Source organism: Bubalus kerabau, chromosome 15, assembly GCF_029407905.1.
Source record: "Bubalus kerabau isolate K-KA32 ecotype Philippines breed swamp buffalo chromosome 15, PCC_UOA_SB_1v2, whole genome shotgun sequence".
Taxonomy (NCBI): domain Eukaryota; kingdom Metazoa; phylum Chordata; class Mammalia; order Artiodactyla; family Bovidae; genus Bubalus; species Bubalus kerabau.
Window position 1 is genome coordinate 40,632,700 of NC_073638.1, and position 20,230 is coordinate 40,652,929.

Here is a 20,230-nt window from a genome sequence, read left to right on the forward strand (position 1 = left end):
TTCAGCATAGCATCCCTCTCAGGGATCTTTATATGGAGGCAAAAATCCCAACTTGAATACTCTTGAACAAAAAGGGGTTGAACCATAAAGAAGGCTGAGCCCTGAAGAATTGATGCTTTCAATTCTTGGTGGTGGTGCTGGAGAAGACTCTTGAGAGTCCCATGGACTGCAAGGAGAGCAAACTAATCAATCCTAAAGGAAATCAACCCTGAATGTTCATCAGAAGGGCTGATGCTGAAGCTCCAATACTTCGGTCTGACACGAAGAACCTACTCTTTGGAAAAAAACCTGATGCTGGGAAAAATTGAGGGCAGGAGGAGAAGGAGATGACAAAAAACAAAATGGTTGGAGGGTATCACCAAATCAATGGACATGGGTTTGAGCAAACTCCACGAGATGGTGAAGACCAGGGAATCCTGGCATGCTGTAGTCCATGCAATCGTAGAGTTGGACACAACTTAGGGACAGAACAACAATTGGCTTGTAACAAAATAAAATGATAGGCCTACCTTCAGAAGAAGCTTGTTTCAGAAGTTCCAGCAATGTCTTCAGTGGAATATCTTGCCTTTGCTTTAAGAGAGTCAGTAGTTGCTAAGACATGATAAGATGAAGCTCCATAGAAAAGATAAGATTCCAGAACAGGAATGGAAACCTGCTGCCCTGGCCAAGGCCATGTCTCTGCAGGATCTATAACTGGAGACAACTTGGGAGTGATTCCCCATTTCTCAGTATAGTGAGTGCCCCCAGAGTGTTCCTAGTGCCTGGGGAACCATTCTTAAAACTGGGGATTGGCAGACTCACACCAGCCCTAGTGAAGGATGTTTGCATCCTCAGATTCTTGAAAAAATTAATGTATTATTATTTTGACCATCCATAATAATAATAATAATAATGTATTATTATTTTCAGAGAAGAAAGAAAAAGTGAACGTTCTTACTAGACATGGAAATTATAATATATTTATAATATATTTTCTTTCCTCGACATTAGGAACTGAGGTCTGATTTGAGATTTGGCTCTACTTCCAGGTCGGTGAGGAGTTTAGATGCTAACATGCTGTCAGAATTTCTGGGACGATTCTATGCTCTGTGAGACCAAAGGGACAGAATATGGGAACTCAGAGCTGTGTTGGAAATCTTAGAGGTACAGTAGCTGCATTCAATAACATTTATTATTTTCTTAAATATAGAAATAGAGTAAAAACCAATTGGTCCAGAGTTCCACAGATGAGATAACCTCTTAGGCATTTTTCGAAAACAATACCTCTGCACGTTATTTGTATAGAACGATATAAGATAGAAACACAAAATCCTCTTCCTGAGTCTCTCCTTCCCACTGGGACCCATCAGCCAGTTTCTTCTGTGATTTTGCTGTTATTTCTACAGCAGTCAGACCCAGAGTAAAAGGATTGGTGAGTTGCTCTGTTAGCTGTCCCACCTAATTGAGGGGCGATCCCAAGCCTTCCAGACTCTCTGGCCCCCTCTCTAACAAGGCTTGGTGCCCACGTTCCAGGTGATGGACTCAACTCCCTGGAGCCAGGAAGCCTCCGCTCTTCTTCCATCCTGACTCCTCCCTCCCACCTTCTGCTCCATCCCTACCTTTCACCAGGGCTTCCCCATCTTGAGGAAGCCCACAGCAGGGGAATGTTTACTAAATGAGAACACCCTGAAGGGATAGATTTTCCTACTGATTACGTGTTTGGCTGCCTGGAACATCTTCTCTCTATTTTTTCCGCAGTGATTCACCCAGGGATCATCAGAGACAGCCATCTGGGGAAGATGCCATTGTTTTTCTCCGCTTTGAAAGGGCTGTACTATCTTGCACTGATTTGTGCTTAGAAGCCTCCTCACTTTCCGCTTGCCACTTGTCCCCAGAATTTAGGGAAGAAGACTATATAGTGTCTGATTTGGCATGAAATCCTTTTCCTTAAGAGTTGAGTCTTACGTATCCATAAACATGCCTTTGCATGACATTGGGCCTGGAAGTGAGATTCTCAAAAATTCTCATTTTTTTCATTCACTGTGTAATTACTGAGAGTTTTCTAAATGCTAGACACAGTGCTAGACCTTTAGTACTGCTGTTATCAGACTGAGAAAGAGTGAGAAGCAGTTCAGACATAAGACACTGCATGCTCAGGGGTGCAAATATCTGAGGGTAAATACGTATGACTCTATAATTAGATTCCAGAGTAAGTGAAGGCCTGTGACAAGAACCAGGCTGGAAAGGTAAATGGGGTGATGAAGGACTTTGAGTGCCAAGATCATCAACTTGGACTTTATTTTAAAGGCCGTGGGAACCTCTGAGGATTTTGAGTAGGAGAAGTGAATCATTCAGGAATGCAGCGGAAAGAGACGGCACAAACAGGGATAATCTGAGGTGTGTTCAATAGAAAAGCTATTTACGAAGGTTTGCGCAGCATGCAGTAAAACTACAAAGTAAAATGCTATCCCTGAGTCAGGTAACAAGAGGAAGAGATGAGGGGAAGGAGCAGTTGCTGAAAGACTCATGCAAAGGTCACCTTGAGAGAAGCTGAGGCTTTTGGTTAAGGTGAACCTACCATGGGGATCCTAAATTGGCTTGTTGGGCTTGCTAGTCTACGGGTATGATCCTCACCTCGGTTGTGAGAGGTCCTGGATTCAAATCCTGGACAAGCCCACTTCTTTTTGGATTTTTCAGGTGGCTCAGTGGTAAAGAATCCACCTGCCAATGCAGGAGACACAGGAGACATGGGTTCAGTCCCTGGGCTGGAAAGATCCCCTGGAGTAGGAAATGGGAACCCACTCCAGTATTCTTGCTTGGACAACCCCATGGACAGAGGAGCCTGGTGGGCTGTAGTCCATGTGGTCACTAAGAGCTGGACACGACTGAGTGACTAAGTAAGACTCCACCGTGAGGGGCTATAAAGACCCCAACCTCATTCTCCTTCCCCTTTGACCTTCTGGTGGTGCTCCCCTTCGGCCAAATCCAGCCAGAAGCCAGAAGCCAAGGCGGGGGGGGGTGGGGGGGTGGGGGGGGTGGGCATTGTTGTGATCCATCCAGGTCAGTTCCCAGGACTAAGAGTAGAATAGAGCAGGTTTGCAGGGGCAGATGGAAGATGTCCTGCCCAGGAGTGATGTGATGAGATGAGCAGTTCAACGAGACCATCTTGGGCAGGATGGAGGATGAACAGAGGCAGAGGGATGGGGACAGGAAGACAGTATGAGGGTCTGAACTAAACACGGGGAAGGGAAAGATTCATGCAACATTGAGGAAGTGGAACAGTCCTGACCTGTTGACAGAGTCTAAGGACAAGGTAGGTGTCCAGAGCAGCCCGGGGAACTTGGTGGGTGGTGACACTGTTACCTAGCAGAGGGTTCAAGTCCAAGTGCAGGCACTGCTGTGCTGTGCTTAGTCGCTCAGTTGTGTCTGACTCTGTGACCCCATGGACTGTAGCCCACCAGGCTCCTCTGACCATGGGGATTCTCCAGGCAAGAATACTGGAGTGGGTTGCCATGCCCTCCTCCAGGGGATCTTCCCAACCCAGAGACTGAACCCAGGTCTCCCACATTGCAGGCAGATTCTTTACCATCTGAGCCACCAGGGAAGCCTCCTGGTGAAAAAAAATCACTGTTTTCCAGCGGCAAAGGCAACTGTGAGAAGAAAGATTGATGTCCCCTTGTGTCTTGACTCTGGTCAGGATTACAACATCCTTCTTCTTCCGTTCTGTACCCTTTTTCTCTACCACTTATAAGTCCCCAAATACCCATTTTCACAGGGGTCTGACCTCAAAGTGTCCTGGCTGCAAATCGATTTCTATGACTCCACTCTTCTCCTCTTTCCACTGGTTGAAACCCAGTTATTTTTCCTTTTTTTTTTTCTTTTAAGAGAACTTGTTCTCTTTTTCTCTATTTTTTTTAAGAGAGCTTTGTCTTTTTAATTTTTAATTGGAGGATAATTGCTTTATAATGTTGTGTTGGTTTCTGTCATACAAAATCATGAATCAGTCAGAAGTATACATATATCTCCTCCCTCTTGAGCCTTCCATCCCATCCCCTATCTGACCCCTCTGGGTCATCATAGAGCACCAGGCTGCGCTCCCTGTGCTATGCAGCAGCTTCCCACTAGCTATTTATTTCACTCATGGTAGTGTATATATATTTCATGTATATATATTTCAGTGCTACTCTCTCAATTCGTTCCACACTCTCCTTTCCCTCCTATCGAACCTAGTCCATTTTAATGGGAAAAACAACTACAATAAAAAGTACCTGAGTGCTAGCTCTCTGTGCAGATAGATGCACATTTTAAAGGTATCTGCTGTGATGAATTTATAGTCAAGAAGGCAATTTTTATTTTTAACCCTGGGCCCTCCCAGGGGACTCTAAACCCCAGTTCCACCCAGTCCCCACCACCTCAAAAGAGCAAGGTAAGAGAATTGGTGCCTCCTCTACAAGAAGAAGAGCATGGCAACCCACTACAGTATTCTGGAGAATCCCACAGACAGAGCCTGGCAGGCTACGGTCCATAGGGTGGCAAAGAGTTGACCATGACCAAAATGACTGAGCACACACGCACCACAAGACTGGCAGCCCCTAATCTTTCATTATGTATTACTCAGGACTTTCAGTCATGGGTGCAAATTTCAAGTTTGGCTTCTAAGAATTGTGTGATATATCTGGGGTTGGGTAGACCTAAATATATTCTATAACAACAGGGCAAATTTGGTAACTTTTGTGATAGGGTATCTAGAGTCCCCACTCCCTCCCGCAGGGAAATCTAATCATCTTACCCACAGAGAGTTGCCTTGAAGGGGAAAGGCCTGCATTCCACATAGGAGAGGGTAGTGGAATGTGGGAGCCAGGGAGGCAGTGTTGCTAGGCAGCCAGTTGCTGTCCTTTGTTGCCCTGGAGACGCTGGTTTGTGTATATGAGGTGGATGCTTGTGGGTATTTGCTGAGTGTCTGTATAAGCAGACTGGACTTCTTCGTCACAATACATTCCTGGAAACTATGTCATAATGTGGTTTGTCAAAATTTCCTGAAGGAATAGCATTTGTTCTCCTTGAGGAGTTGGTTGTGCTTCTGACTAAAGATACAGGCCAGAAATAAATTATAAATGTGATCAACAATCTGTCATAAGCAGAAGGCACAAATACCCAAATATCCTCAATGAGTTCTAGGGCTAAAATTACCCTGCAAACCTCACCAGGAAACTAATATCGGACTCCATGGGAGACTCCAAGTTCTGTGGTCTTTCATTCACTCATTCATTCATTCATTCAAGGGCTTGAGGATCATTGTGATTCATTTTCAACATTCAACTACATTGTAAGTTATAATCCTAACCACTACCACCGCAGAATGTGACTTTGTTTGGAAACGGGGTCTTAACATAGGTGATCAAGTTAAAATAAGGTCATGAAGGTGGGCCTTAATCCAATATGACTGGTGTTCTTATTAAAAGGGACAATTGGGACCCAGAGACAGACATGCACAGAGGGAAGATGATGTGAAATCACAGGGAGAAGATCATGTGAAGATGGAGGATTGGAGTGATGCATCTATGGGCCAAGGAATGTCAAGGATTTGGGGTGAAACACCAGAAGCTAGGAAGAGGCAAGCAATGATTTTCCTTCAGGTTTCAGAGGGATCATGTCACTGCCAACACATTGATGTAGGACTTCTAACCTCCAGAACTGTGAGACAACACATTTCTGTGGCTTTAAGGCACCAGCATATGGTATTTTGTTATGGCAGCCCCAGGAAACTAACATAAGCAGCCATGGTAATCCTACCTTCTTGGCCCAATCCTGGCCAAGGAGCCATAATTGAAAAAACTGCTAGGCTGGATTCTGAGAAGTTTCTGCCTTTCCTTCTCCAGGTGCCTGGATGGGGCTCTGGGAATTGCTGCAGTCATCATACTACAAGCCTAAAGGACAAGGCCCTCACCGAGGAGGGCAGGGAGTGGATGGGTGAGGACCTGGGATGGCTGACTTTGTTGAGTTGCTCCTTCAGCCACGCTGGAGCAAGCCCAGCCTCTGCAGTCCTGTCAGGTGAGATGATACATTTCCCTGCGGTTTGAGGCAGAAGGTGCAGTGAACTCTCCTCGCCAAACCAGTGTCCTGCTGGGTAGATTGTCACGTATGCTCAGCACTACCCCCTGCCACCTCCCTCATGCCACTGAGCCTCCAGCCCCATCTCAACCTCTATTATACAGCTCAGTATTGACTGTGATGGATCATTTGCAAGGACGGCTGCAATGACCCCTCCTTTCCTGTACTTTATAATGCAACTTTGTCACCCCTCCCATCAAGAGGTGGGGTTTATTTTTCCATCCCTTAAGTCCAGGCTTAGCCATGTGACCTGCCATGTTGTTCAGTCGCTCAGTCGTGTCTGACTCTTTGCGACGCCATGGACTATAGCACACCAGGCTTCTCTGTCCTTCACTATCTCCTGCAGTTTGCTCAAATTCATGTCCATTGAGTCGAAGATGCCATCTGACCATCTCATCCTCTGTGGCCCCCTTCTCCTTCTTCCCTCAATCTTTCCCAGCATCAGGGTCTTTTCCAATGAGTTGACTCTTCCCATCAGGTGGCCAAAGTATTGGAGCTTCAGCTTCAGCATCAGTCCTTCCAGTGAATATTCAGGACTGATTTCCTTTAGGATTGACTGGTTTGATCTCCTGACTGTCCAAGGGACTCTCAAGAATATTCTCCAGCATCATAGTTCAAAAGCATCAATTCTTTGGTGCTCAGCCTTTTCATGGCCCAACTCTCACATCCGTACATGACTACTGGAAAAACCACAACTTTGACTATACAGACTTTTGTCAGCAAAATGATGTCTCTGCTTTTTAATATGCTGTCTAGGTTTGTCATAGCTTTTCTTCCAAGAGGCAAGTGTCTTTTAATTTCATGGCTGCAGTCACTATCTGCAGTTATTTCAGAGCCCAAGAAAATAAAGTCTGTCACTGTTTCCATTGTTTCCCCATCTATTTGCCATGAAGTGATGGGACTGGATGCCATAATCGTAGTTTTTTGAATGTTGAATTTTAAGACAACAGGAAATTAGTAAATAAGGCACAGGCAGAGGCTTCAGAAGTGCCTAGAAATTAGGGCTTGTCTTTTGGCTGCAGCTGGGAACCTGGGACCATGGTGCAAATGAACCTGAGCTAGCCCGCTAGAAAGGCCATGTGGAGGAAAACTGCGGCTCTCCATCTGACAGCCAGCACTAACTGTTAGATATGTGAGATGTGTGATGGGTCTGGGATCATCCAACATTATTCAACTGCCCATAACTGCAGCCACATAAGTGATCCCAGGTGAGAGCAGCAGAAGACCCACTGAGCTGAATCCAGCCTGAACTGCTGACTCACAGAACTACAGACAAATAAAATGGCTGCTGTTTTAAGTGACTAAGTTTTGGAGTAGCTTGTTACACAGCAGTATCTAGCTGATACACTGACAGACGATTCCCCAATCTGGCACAATTCTCTAAGATTCGTTCATATGCCAGGCACTGTGCAAGGAACTGTGGATGCTGTCATGAGAAACAACAGACTGCTCTCTGGTTTCTTGGAAGGACTTAGGATATTATTATATTCAAGGCCCTGCATCAAAAGCTTTAGCTACTTTAACCCAGATGGGAGGTTTGCAGCTATCACCCTATGTTGCTGAGGAAACCAAATCTCAAAAAGTTGGAAAATTACCCAATGTGGCAGATTACATTTTCCTGAGGTACTTGCAGCAATCTCTGCTGTCTGATGCATTCTACTAGAACCTTGCCACTTCCCATCAGGAGGGAGACTCTAGTTCCACTCTTGAATCTGGATGAGCTTGTGATTTGATTGTAAACTAAAAAAGTGCAGCAGAAGGGACGCTGGATGGCTGCTGAGGATAAATCATAAAAGAAGCTACAGGTTCTACTTTATGGGCTAGGACACTCGTCTTTGAAGCTCTGAACTTCCATATAAGGTTGCCAGACTATGTTGAGTCATCCCCAGCCTTGTAATCTTCCCCCTGGAGACCCAGGATTCATAGACCAGAGATAAGCTGTCCCCACCATGCCCTGTCCAACTCAGAGAATGCTGAGCATGGTACAAAGCTTGCGGTACACTACTAAGTCTTAAGGCGATGTTATGCAGCAATACTAGTGAAACTCCTAAGGTTACACAGCCAGATAAGAAGAAGGAACACGAGGTCAGACTTTGATCCTGGAATTCTGACCCAAGAGCCTGTTTCCAGCTTCTCCTCAGAAAGCCTATTGTTCCCATGCTCCCCAAGTTCCCTTCCAGATAGAAGCTTGGCTCCCCAGCTCCCCCAATACTACTAAATCATCATAAGCAACCACCCTACCCACGCACCTCCATGCTGGGGCTGCATGCTTCTTACTCAACTGCTCCCAGGCTGCCACCTTCCAAGTCTCCTCCTTACTGGGAATTTGGTCTCCTTCCTTACCTGGGCTCCATGACAACAGTCTCCCAGTCTTTAGGAAGGAGCCCCACTTTCCTTGATTTTCAGTTCTTGCTTCACAAGTTTGCTTTGCTCCCCATCAAACTCCATGTGAAAAATGCACCTGCTATCTGTACTTACTGTGTACCAGGCACACAGTAGGGATACAAAGTAAAATGAGCTATGCATACATTTCCTATGGCTTTCTAGAAAATTGCCACAAACTTAGTGGCTTAAAACAACATAAATTTACTATCTTACAGTCCCGAACATTGGAAGTTCAAAATGGGTTTCATTGAGCTAAAATCGAGATGTTTTCAAGGATGAATTTCTTCTGGAAGGTCTAGGGGAGACTCCATTCCTTTGCCTCTAATGCTTCCTGAGGCTGCCTGCATTGCTTACCTCGTAGCCCCTTCTTCCATGTTCAAAGCCACCGTTGTAGCATCTTCAAATTTCTCTCTGTCTCTCTTGTCTCGCTTTTCTATTTCTAACACTTGTGATTACATTGCACCTCTCCCTTAGATGATCCAGGAAAATCTCCTTATCTCAAGATTCTTAATCACATCTGCAAAGTCTCTTTTGCATGAAGGTAATATCTTCTGAGATTCTGAGTGTTAGAACATGGTTTTGTAGGCCATCATTTTGCCTACCACAAGCCCTTTGAGGGAGCTTACATTTGGAGAAGGGCATGTATTCTTGCCAGTATTCTTGTCTGGAGAATCCCATGGACAAGGCTCCCAAGGAGCCTGGTGGGCTACAGGCCATAGGGTCACAAAGAGTCAGACATGACTGAAGCGACGTCGCATAGCATAGCATAACACACTTGGATGAAGTGAGGTTATATATTTGTAGCAGACCTACTACTCCTCATGGATATTCATCTTCTCTCCCTCCTGGTCACACCCTCTCTTTCCCTGTGTTCAGGTGTGATGACCGTGCAGCTGAGTTCTGGTCAACAGGGTGCAAGTGGAAGGAATGGGCTCCACTTACAGACCTGACCACAGCCACCTCCCCGAGAGACTCTTTGCTTTTCCTGTAAGTGAAGAGGACTCCAAGGATCCAGGGGAAGAGGACTGCAAGGTAGAAAAAGTCAGGGTCCCTGAAGGACATAGGACAGTCTCCCCGCTGACTCATGTTCTAGTTTGACATCAATTAAGACGTTAAAATTTAAGGGGCATTTCTTGCAGTGGTTAACCAAACACTGACAATACACAACTAGAGAAATGTACAAAAGAACTTGTATAAATGCATTTCGTGTATTTTATATGGTATTCAATTTCATAAGTAAATATCAGATTTACTTATTATAATAAGTTGATCAATGACATGGACTGAACAAGAAGGTTACTTGATAAGCACAAAAAAAGTGAAATCAAGAATCAGGCTACTCAGCTGTGGGCTGTCCTCTGCATCTGACAGATTTCTATGTTTTGCACTTTGCTGGGTCTCAGACAGTAAAGAATCTGCCTACCAAGTAGGAGACCCAGGTTCAATCCCTAGGTCAGAAAGATCCCCCGGAGAAGGCAATGGCTACCCACTCCAGTATTCTTGCCTGGAGAATTCCAGGGACAGAGGAGCCTGGAAGGCTACAGTCCATGGGGTTGCTCAGAGTCAGACATGACTGAATGACTAGCACGCTGATCGGCATAAAGAGATAACTGCAAGTGGAAAACAGGGTATTTTAATCTATCGTGATCTCCAGAAATTCTTCGCTAAACAGAGATCTCCAGAAAAGTTTGATTTTGAGGTTAGCACAGAAACAAGTTAATGTTTTGAAGAGCTTCTACACTGATTTTTTTTTATGTTATTTTTGAAAGCCTCAAAGACAGTTTACTCAAAACCTGCAGGATAAATAAAACCAAAACCAGGCAAATAAGAACAACAAGATATGAGCCCAATGGTCAGGCAACTGGAGTTAAGGATTTCATGGGCAGAGAAGCAGGAGTGTGTTTCTACATATGCATGATGGGGAGAAAGGGGGCAAGAGTAGGTAGGAAGAGCCTATGACCTGGGAAATATGTAACTTGTTTTCCAAAATGGTCCTTTTGGGCAAATGATGGAAGGGTCCCACATCTAGATTGCTCTGTGTTTCACTAGAGTAAGAGTTGAGGGTCCCTATAATTACAGAGAACAGAGCCTGGGACTCCCAGCACTGATGTACATGAATATTGATAGAGAGGCTGGGGAGGGCTGGGACCCCAGAGCAGTCACTTCTGGGCAGTGATCAGTATCTTACCTGTGACATTTTATGGGAGATTGGGTCTGTGTCTCAATGGGATTGGGTGGAGGGTGAGTCCTGAGAAGACCCTGTTGCCTCTGGTACCAAAAGACATAGAAAGTTCTGAAAGCCTAGCCAACAAACAGGCAAGGCAAGCATGAGACGTATCACCACTGAGGAGCCCAGGACTGTCGACTAGCCTGGGCAGCCCACCAGGAAGGACCTGCTGAGGGAAGAAGGATGTTCCCATCGATGAGCATGTAGTCTGTGCCAAGCTCTATGATCTACTCTTTACATATAGTTCAGCTGACCAACCACCCTGGTGGGCAAGTACTTTTAATCCCCAATTTAGAGATGGGGATCCAGTCTTAAGAGAAGGAAGTCAGTCCCAAGAGCACAGGGATGTTCGTGGCAGAGCTGTCCCTGGAACTCGATGCCGTGGAGCCAAGTCCATATTCTCAGACACCTGCCGAGGTGTCTGAGAACAAACCACTGCTGTGGTTTTGCGACTTCCCTCTAGAACTCGACTCTGACTGAAATAGACCAGAAGAAGGAGGCACTGTGGCCCTCAGTTTCACAGTGAAAGTTGTGAATGTTCCAGGACTGAAACCGCTGACCTTGACCAGCACCAAGTGAGACAGGAAGCTGCAAAGCCAGGGTACAGGGTGTGCACTGGTGGCATTCATCCCAGGCACCGGGGCCGCGGGCACCACATGCTCCCATCTTCATGGCCTTTCGGGCCTCAGATTTCACAGGTCCAGTGACACAGGCCTCCTGGAACAGCGCAGGGGCCCTCAGGACACTCTGAACTTCTCACTGTTTACACAACAGCCCCTGCTATGAGCTTTCCAGAGTTAATCACCTTGTAAACATCATGTAGAAGTGGGGAGACTGAGGCACCAAGAGGTGTGTGCCTAAATCAGGATTCATAAACTAGTGAGAGTGATGAACTGGTGGGCCTTGTTCCCCAGGCATGTTCACTAAATATCTGATGCGCCGATTTTTTTTTGAAAGTTGCTCAGTTGTGTCTGACTCTTTGCGACCCCATGGACTATACAGTCCACGGACTTCTCCAGGCCAGAATACTGGAGTGGTTAGGCATTCCCTTCTCCGGGGATCTTCCCAACCCAGCGGTTGAACCCAGGTATCCCACATTGCAGGTGGATTCTTCACCAGCTGAGCCACCAGGGAAGCCCAATAGTGGGCTCCAATTAATAGTGGTACATAGGAATAATAGGGGCTTCCCTGGTGGCTCAGTGGTAAAGAATCTGCCTGCCAATGTAGGAGACATAGGTTCTATCCCTGGGTCAGGAAGATCCTCTGGAGAAGGAAACAGTAACCAGCTCCAGTATTCTTGCCTGGGAAATCCCACGGCCAGAGGAGCCTGAAGGGCTACAGTCCATGGGATCACAAAAGAGTCAGACACAATTTAGCCACTGAACAACAGGAGTAATAACCATCTTCCCAGTAAAATACCGACTTTACCTCTGGGTGGACCCTGCCAGCTGTGGACCAGCTGAGCCACAGGTGTATGGTCAGCGTTAAGTTCTAGATGTCAAGGGGTTGACTGGTGGTACAAAAGGCCCTCATCCACTCCCCAAAGCTAGTGGTTCACCTGCCAGAGCAGGCACTTACATTCTCGCGTGGCCGTGGGCATGGAATGGGGCTTCTCCCTTCCTTGCACTGGCAGATGCAGGTCTTCACAAGCCCCCAAACTACCAGCTCCCTAAGTGTCTGTCTGCGTTTGCTTGGTGACAGTGTGAGATCGTAGGTCACCTTTGCTTTCTAAGTGACCCTCACAGCTACCCGAGTCCCAGCTGCCCAACAGGAGTTCCATGGAAGATGCAACCCACTCTGCTCCTTTCTTTAACAAAGCTGCTGCCCAAACCCCTTTCCCCTCAGCCCTCCCCTATAAACTAGATCGAGCCAGGATGATCTTCAGGATGACACTGTAGTGCAGACTTGCAGTGAGAAATGACCCGCAGATATTTTAGCAGACTGGAGTTTGATTGACGGGAATGTGGATTTTTCTCCAAAATTAAAGTTTTTGGTACTTTATTACTTAAATTAAAAAAAAATACACAGCATTTATACACAACTTGCTTTATCTGGGCATTTAGTTTTATTGTTGAATGCTTTCTTGAGAAATTTCCATGAATTCCTTAGAGAAGGAGGGTGGGACTGCTGGAAGAGAGAAGGATAAAGAAGGAAGAGGCACAAGGCCTGCTATGGTGGGTCCGGAACACCTGTTAACTGAGTGAGTGGTGGATGGATGGATGGATGGATGAGTAAAATTATCACCAAGCAGTGGATCTAAGGGATCCTTACTCCTCCCTTTCCTCTTTTGGTCACCTGCAAAATAGTGTCCAGAAATCCTGTGTACTTCACCCAAACATTCACATGTTCAGGCTTCAGCCCCATGTTGAGGGGCTGTGGACCACCTGAGGCCCTGGCCGGAGCAGCGGTTGATACGGGCCAGGTGCCCACAGCAGCCACCAGCCCTTACCCACCTGGGTTGTTAAACCCAGCCACATGGTTCCCTCATGGGTTCCCAGAGCACCCCACCAAGGAGGCAGGGGGACTCTCTCCTGTTATGCCCTTGGGGTCCTGCACCTCTGACTGAAAGGGCCACCACAGCCAGCAGGAGGAGGGGCGGTCAGGATCGACACACCAGCCAGACACCAGCATGGGGAGACTGCCCCAAACTTAGGGGATCTGAGCACTTCCAGAGTCCCAGCCAGTTTCCCAACCTTTATAAACTCACTCCCCAATAACACTGGAGCACTGTTTTACCTCCCCAGCAAGAAAGAAAACTTGAAGTTTGACCCACAGATTAAATTATGAGAATAATAAAAATATTGTATATTCATTTTCAAACACAACATCCATCTCAGACCCTGGTAGCATCCCCTAGGGGCCCAAGCCCCCCGTTTCTTCACCGCTCCCCTAGGGAAGCACTGCCCTTGATGACGAGAAAGCACGGGTCCCCCCTTCCTCTGCTGAGCGGCAGCACACAGTACACTCTGCCCTCAGTTCCATACCCCTCAGTCTGGTCCTAAGAGTTAGGGGGGTGGGAGGGCAAAGTCGGTAGAGCCGTTTGCTCCCCGCAAATCTGGGCCCCCTACTTGTGACTGCTGTTCTCAAGAAACTTTGAGCAAGGGAACCGAGTCAACTGGCTTACAGCATCAATCCTCAGTTAAATCCACTGACTCTTTTTATATCTAAAAACTCTGAGCATGAAGAAGCGATCTAAATGTGTGTTGGGGCAGAAGAACCTCAAATCTGCAAACTGCCAAGGCTTGCTAAGGATCTCAAAAGAGTTAACCTAACTTACTGAGGGACAGTGCCCCATTAGAGAGACCTTGGGAGGAGGATGGCTAAGACGACCCTGACAAGCGAGAAGCAGCTGAAAGAAATAGGGACAGTCATTTTGAACAGCATGCAGCTGGCCACTGTTTTCAACTCTCTGGATGGTTCCAATGGAGAAGAGAAGCGGACTTGCTCAAAGGGGGCCCTACAGGTGAGGACAATGAAGGAGGCCCACATGGAGGTAGATGGCAGCCAGGTGAGGGACAGCCAGTACTCATGAGCCATCCTGACCAGGGACAGCTGGCCTGTAAGACAGTGAGGTCCCCATCCCTGGAAGCATCCAAATATCCATTCTTTCATTTATTCGGTCAACATACATGCATTGTTGCATATATAAGCATATACAAGCTACATATATAAGCTACACTTTGAGGGCCAGACAGGCAAGGTTACTACTATCAGGTAGCTTACGTTTTAGTGGGAAGACAAACAATTTTTTAATTATACAAAAAAATTAAAAAGGGTTATGGGAGAGTACATTCCAAGTGTCTCCCCTGAATTGGGTCACAGGGTGAATATCAAGCAGAAGCAAAATGGCCTCTTAGCAAGGAAGGTGTTCAGGGAGTATCAGCTAGGGACCTTTGAAACCCCTTCCATTCTGAGTCCATGGGGATCTCACATAATACTACTTGGCCATTTGTTCCCTAATGACTACAGGGTGAGCCTCCCCAGAAGGCGGATATAGCTGAAGGAACCTTGACCTGACTTCCCCGTGGGCATGTGTTTGGGGCCAGGGGGTCCCAGGCACAGTGAGGTGGTAGCTTCCCTTATTTCCACCTGCCACTTCCTTGGGTTTTGCCTGCCTCACAGGCTTGGTTGCATAACTGCTGCACTTGGTTTTATAGCTTAGCACAGCATGGAGCTTGTAAATCTTCTTTCACATCATGAAATGCCAGCAATTTCACAGCCAGGGATTCTTGTTCTCATAAAGTCCTCACACCAGCAGCCTTGCATCTAAAAGTGTCCTCTGGACTGATGAATTGATGTCAGAACTGCTCTGGAGCCAAACACGGAGGCAGGCAGTCCCTGCCACCCACTCGACTTCCCTGAAGCTCCTAGAAGTGAAGGTCGTGAATGCCTGGCACAGCCCCTCAGATGTGGCTCCGAGGAAGCAGAGGGGCAAACGTGGCAGCCCCACACCAGGAACTGAGCACACTTATCTTCAAGCCTATCTGAGGGGGAGAACAGAACACACTTCTAAACAGTATGCACAGTGGTAATCCATGTCAGGAAACACTTAAATTTATGCTAGCCAGTGACTCTCAACCCTGGATCCTGTTAGAGTAACCTGTGATGTTTTTGAAAAATAAGCTTACAGAAAGAGGCATTTCCGATGGAGATTCTGACCCAGTAGAATCTAGCATCTAGAAAGGGGCCCCCTGTGTCTCTGTGTCACAGGCAAACATTCACCACCTAATTCATAAGAAAAATAGAAAACAAACAAAGACACGGTGGCAGCTTTCTAAAATGGCCCCAAAGATCCCCACCTGCTAGGACTCATGCACTTGTGTGATCTGCCCCCCTTGTGAGTGGGCTGGGCCTAGTGACTCACCTCTATGAAGCAGAGCAGAACGATGGAACGTCATTTCCAAGACCAGGTTATGAAAGGACTATGACTTCTTTATGAGCGCCCTCCTCCTCCTCTTCCTCTCAGGGAAGACAGGTCCCATGTTGCTAGTTGCCCTGTGGAGAGACCCATATGGCAAGGAGTTGATGTCCCCAACCAATAGCTAGCAAGGACTAGAGGGCTGCTGACAGCCACATGAGTGAGCTTGGAAATGCATCTCTCTGTCGAGGCTTGAAATGCCTGCTGTCACAATGACACCTTGATTGCAGCCTTGTGAGTGATCCCAAGAAAAAGGAGCCCAGTAAAGTGCTCCCAGATGCCTGATCCACAGAAACTTTGAGAAAATAAATGTTTGTTTTAAGTTATGTTTTGGGGATAATTTGTTACATAGCAATAGATAACTAATACACACATTCGCAACAATACATTCATGGTGGCCTATCTAGGGTAGTCTGATTATGAGTGATCTGTATTTTCTTCTTTTTGTTCACCCATATTTTCTAATTTTAAAAAATTACCATGGATTTTGTTCAAAATGAAAAAACAAAAATCATTTTCAAATTATGTTCAAAAATATTCTAGAGGAAAATATCAGAGAAAAATTTTTGTAAATTTATGTAAGGCAAAACTTTTAGACAAATCACAAAAAAGGGTAATCCAAAAAGTAAATAAATTGGACTTTATCAAAATTAAAAGCTTTTGCTCATCAACAAACATCATTAAAAAAACATGAAAACCAAGCCAGGGATTAGAAGAAAAGATTTGTAAATCATGTTTGATAAAGGATTTGTTTCCAGAATGTTTAAAGAGCAACAAGACAAGTCAATTAAAAAATGAGCAAAAGTTTCTAATAGACATTTCCCCAAAGAAGATACACAAATGGCTAAGAAGCACATGAAAAGGTGTTCATCATTAGTCATTAAGGAAATGTAAATTCAAACCACAGAGAGATACTAATGCTTACCTATGACACCATCCTTATGGCAGAAAGTGAAGAGGAACTCAAAAGCCTCCTGATGAAAGTGAAAGAGGAGAGCGAAAAAGTTGGCTTAGAGCTCAACATTCAGAAAACGAAGATCATGGCATCTGGTCCCATCACTTTATGGGAAATAGATGGGGAAACAGTGTCAGACTTTATTTTTTGGGGCTCCAAAATCACTGCAGATGGTAACTGCAGCCATGAAATTAAAAGATGCTTACTCCGTGGAAGGAAAGTTATGACCAACCTAGATAGCATATTCAAAAGCAGAGACATTACTTTGCCAACAAGGGTCCGTCTAGTCAAGGCTATGGTTTTTCCTGTGGTCATGTATGGATGTGAGAGTTGGACTGTGAAGAAGGCTGAGCGCCGAAGAATTGATGCTTTTGAACTGTGGTGTTGGAGAAGACTCTTGAGAGTCCCTTGGACTGCAAGGAGATCCAACCAGTCCATTCTGAAGGAGATCAGCCCTGGGATTTCTTTGGAAGGAATGATGCTAAAGCTGAAACTCCAATACTTTGGCCACCTCATGCAGAGAGTTGACTCATTGGAAAAGATTCTGATGCTGGGAGGGATTGGGGGCAGAAGGAGAAGGGGACGACAGAGGATGAGATGGCTGGATGGCATCACTGACTCGATGGACATGAGTCTGAGTGAACTCCGGGAGTTTGTGATGGACAGGGAGGCCTGGGATGCTGGGGATTCATGGAGTCGCAAAGAGTCGGACACGACTGAGCGACTGAACTGACTGACTGATTAGAATGACAATACTCAAAATAATAAGTGTTGGTGAGGATGTGAAACAAGTGTAACCTTGATATTAAACATTGCTAGTGAGAAGGTAAAATGGAAAGTTTTGGGACATTCTTTGGTGATTTCTTAAAATGTTTAATATAAGCTTACCATATGACTCACTCCTAGGTATCTATCTACCCAAGAGAAATGGGTAAAAACATGTCCACACAGAGACTTGTGGGTAAATATTCATAGCAATATTCTTCTTAATAGGAGAAAACTGGAAATAATCCAAATTTCCACCAACAGATGAATGGATGAACAAAATGTGGCAAATCCATACAATGAGATACTACTCAGCAACAAAAAGGAACAAAGTCGTAATTCATGCTGCAACATCACTGGATCAAAATAATGATATGATAAGTAAACATGGCCATGTAGAAAAAGAGTACGTAATGTATGATTCTGTTTTATGAAATGTCCATAAAGGGTAAATCTCTATATATAGTAGATCAGTGGTTGTTTGGGGCTTGAGTGGGAGTGAGTTTGGTCATAAAAGAAATTGAGGAAATGTTTTGTGATGACCAGTATGTTCTAAATCTGGACTGTGGAGGTGAATGGCATGGATGTATAAATTTATTAAAAATCATTAAATGAACAACTTACAATGGTGAATTTTATGTTTTGTAAAGTATACCTCAATAAAGCTGCAAAAAGGTTATGTTCATAAGCTTGAACCCAATAATTTCATAACAAGGGCATAATTGGAAAGGCACACAAAGGCTCATGTCAAGTAAGCTCATAACAGTGTTTTTTTTTTTAAACTTTACAATATTGTATTGGTTTTGCCAAATATCAAAATGAATCCGCCACAGGTATACATGTGTTCCCCATCCTGAACCCTCCTCCCTCCTCCCTCCCCATACCATCCCTCTGGGTTGTCCCAGTGCACCAGCCCCAAGCATCCAGTATCGTGCATCGAACCTGGACTGGTGACTCGTTCCATATATGATATTATACGTATTTCAATGCCATTCTCCTAAATCATCCCACCCTCTCCCTCTCCCACAGAGTCCAAAAGACTGTTCTATACATCAGTGTCTCTTTTGCTGTCTCGTATACAGGGTTATTGTTACCATCTTTCTAAATTCCATATATATGCGTTAGTATACTGTATTGGTGTTTTTCTTTCTGGCTTACTTCACTCTGTATAATAGGCTCCAGTTTCATCCACCTCATTAGAACTGATTCAAATGTATTCTTTTTAATGGCTGAGTAATAGTCCATTGTGTATATGTACCACAGCTTTCTTATCCATTCATCTGCTGATGGACATCTAGGTTGCTTCCATGTCCTGGCTATTATAAACAGTGCTTCGATGAACATTGGGGTACACGTGTCTCTTTCCCTTCTGGTTTCCTCAGTGTGTATGCCCAGCAGTGGGATTGTTGGATCATAAGGCAGTTCTATTTCCAGTCTTTTAAGGAATCTCCACACTGTTCTCCATAGTGGCTGTACTAGTTCGCATTCCTACCAACAGTGTAAGAGGGTTCCCTTTTCTCCACACCCTCTCCAGCATTTATTGCTTGTAGACTTTAGGATCGCAGCCATTCTGACTGGTGTGAAATGGTACCTCATAGTGGTTTTGATTTGCATTTCTCTGATAATGAGTGATGTTGAGCATCTTTTCATGTGTTTGTTAGCCATCTGTATGTCTTCTTTGGAGAAATGTCTGTTTAGTTCTTTGGCCCATTTTTTGATTGGGTCATTTATTTTTCTGGAATTGAGCTGTAGGAGTTGCTTGTATATTTTTGAGATTAGTTGTTTGTTAGTTGCTTCATTTGCTATTATTTTCTCCCATTCTGAAGGCTGTCTTTTCACCTTGCTTATAGTTTCCTTTGTTGTGCAGAAGCTTTTAAGTTTAAAAAAATATGGAACGCTTCATGAATTTGCGTGTCATCCTTGCGCAGGGGCCATGCTAATCTTCTCTGTATCGTTCCAATTTTAGTATATGTGCTGCCGAAGCGAGCACCATAACAGTGTTTTAAGTTAATGAAAGTGAAAGGGAAGTCGCTCAGTCGTGTCCGACTCTTTGTGACCCCATGGACTATAGCCTACCATGCTCCTCCGTCCATGGGATTTTCCAGGCAAGAGTACTGGAGTGGGTTGCCATTGCCTTCTCTAGAAAAACTGTAAAAATCTCTGAATGTTTAATAATAGATAGTACATGCTTAGTAAGTGATGATCCACTTGATAGAATACCATGCAGCCATTAAAAATGATATTTACAAGGACTTTTTAATGATCTGGGGAAATGCTGAGGATAGATTACCAAACTGTTCTTATGGCCAGATTTCTGCTGCTCCCCACCCCCACAGAAAGAATCTATATAAAAATGTTCATTTTTAAACATAGCTAAATTTGTTCTGTGAATGGATGTGTCAACATATGCAGCACAACCAGAGGCATATCTGAATATAGTTATTTTTTTTCCTTTTGCACATTTATAAATAGGAAACTGCTGGTGCCTATAAGGCATTTCTATTTTCTTCTTTGTCCTTCCATTATCTTTCTGTATTTTTTTTTCTATAAAGCATGTATTCATTTTAAAATCTGGAAAGAAAATATTTAAAGGAAGGAAAGCAATGGCAGTCTCTCCTTGCATGGTCAGAGGAGAGGCTGAGGTATCCTGAGTGCGGGGTACACCGTGGCCTCAACAAAACTATGTAGAGGGCTTATCAGCACGTGCAGGCATGAATGGCAGTGAGCACACCTGCAAACAGCTGTCCGGGTCCCATTCATCCCAGTGTGGACTCACAGCCGGTTAGAGATGAAGGAACAGGGCAGGTGCTGTTGCAAGGACGCTTTCCCCTCATTGGCCGAGAGGAGGAGATGCTACTGCTGTGGAGAGGCCCCAGGGCTGGTTGCTTTG

The 20,230-nt window shown here is 45.1% G+C and overlaps 1 non-coding gene across 1 annotated transcript; it reads right to left on the bottom strand.

The window, feature by feature from the left end:
- Window positions 1-19,223: 19,223 nt before the first annotated feature.
- On the bottom strand, window positions 19,224-19,330 carry LOC129629373 (U6 spliceosomal RNA). Its single transcript, XR_008703205.1, has one exon. It is a non-coding gene; the product is annotated as a U6 spliceosomal RNA (small nuclear RNA).
- Between the last annotated feature and the right edge of the window lie 900 nt (window positions 19,331-20,230).